At 42.9% G+C, this 1,540-nt stretch overlaps 1 protein-coding gene across 1 annotated transcript in view; it reads right to left on the bottom strand.

Annotated features, from left to right (window-relative positions):
- LOC109922926 (very-long-chain 3-oxoacyl-CoA reductase-A-like) overlaps positions 1 to 1,540 on the bottom strand; it is a 155,547-nt gene that overhangs the window by 66,373 nt on the left and 87,634 nt on the right. The gene's annotated exons all lie outside the window — the stretch shown is intronic.

Genomic DNA, 1,540 nt, shown 5'->3' with positions numbered 1-1,540 from the left:
GAGGAGAACCCCACTTTGTCACTAGAGAAGGATGCAATTTGTCACATCCAGCAGAATGTGTTCCACCAGCTCGACCATGAGAGATAAACCGGCCATTTCATCATCAGTTGCTCTTTCTAAGTGGGTTTCACTGTTCTATGTTCAGGAAGCATCAAAACTAATGTACAAATCCAAAATTATTTCTGGGAAAGCAAACATCAAGTAAAAAAGCAGCTCAAACAGAACACATTTAAGACAGTCAAACTGAAGGCATGCAGTAATTTAACCTTCTCACATAAGGAGACTTACAGTTAGTCTTACAACAGTTCTGTATTTCCCTCAATCTCACTGTGAAGGAATTAAACATAGAAAATCTCTCAAATACATTGAGGAACAGAGAATAAAGAATGTAATGTGCACTTTACTACAACACAGCAAATAAAAGCAAAAAAAAAGTCTTCTACTCTTTCATAGGATGTGGACACTACTGGCTGGGCAGCTTTTATTGCCTGTCCTTAATTGCTTTAGAGGTCGTGGTGATGAGCTACCTTCTTGTATGACTGCAGTCCTTGTGGTGTAGAGAGACCTAACATGAGTCAGTGACAGTGAAAAAACAGCAATAAATTTCCAAGTCGGAAAGGGGAGTGGCTGGGAGGGGAACTTGCAGGTGGCAGTGTTCCCTTGTTTCTACTGCCCATGCCCTCCACGATGGAAGGTGTTGTTGAAGGAGCCTTGGTGAGTTAATGCAACATTACCTTTTAAGTTATATACACTGGTTTCATTGCTCATTGGTACAAGAAGTGAACGTTGAAGGTGATGAATGGTCTGCCAACCAATGGGTTGCTTTGTCCTGGATACTGCCAAGCTTTGAGTGCTGTTGGGGCTGTTGTCATGCAGGAAAGTAGAGAGCTGCCCATCACACTCCTGATACGTGCCTTCCAGATGGTGAAATGGCATTGGGGAGACAGGAAGTGCATTACTCACTCATCACAGAATTCTGAACCTTTGACTTGTTCTTCCATTGGAAATGCTTATATGGCTGGTCCAGTTCAGTTTCTGGTCAATGGTTACCTTCAGATGTTGATACGGGGGCGCATTTTATATTGTATATTTCTATATTCCTGTATGGGATGTCAGTGGCACTGGCAAGGTCAGCGTGTCACTGCTCCTTGAACTGAGTAACTTGCTAGGGCCATTTCTGAGAGCAATTAAGAATCAACCACATTGCAATAGGTCTGCAGTCACATGTAGGCCTGACCAGATGAGGACGACAGATTCCTTCCCTAATAAGGTAGTGATGAATCAGATGGGTTTTTAATAATGTTGTGAAGTTGGGTAGAGTACTTGGAAATTAAAAACTGGAACCACCCAATCCACAAGTACTCAAGAACAAAAACAAAGTTGCTGGAAAAGCTCAGCAGCTCTGGCAGCATCTGTGAAGAAAAAACATACTTAATGTTTTGGGTCCGGTGACCCTTCCTCAGAACTGTTGAGGGTCACCGGACCCAAAACGTTAACTCCGTTTTCTCCTTCACAGATGCTGCCAGACCTGCTGAGCTTT

The sequence above is a fragment of the Rhincodon typus genome, chromosome 17, assembly GCF_021869965.1.
Source record: "Rhincodon typus isolate 14 chromosome 17, sRhiTyp1.1, whole genome shotgun sequence".
NCBI lineage: Eukaryota > Metazoa > Chordata > Chondrichthyes > Orectolobiformes > Rhincodontidae > Rhincodon > Rhincodon typus.
This window is presented reverse-complemented; position numbering and strand designations above follow the sequence as displayed.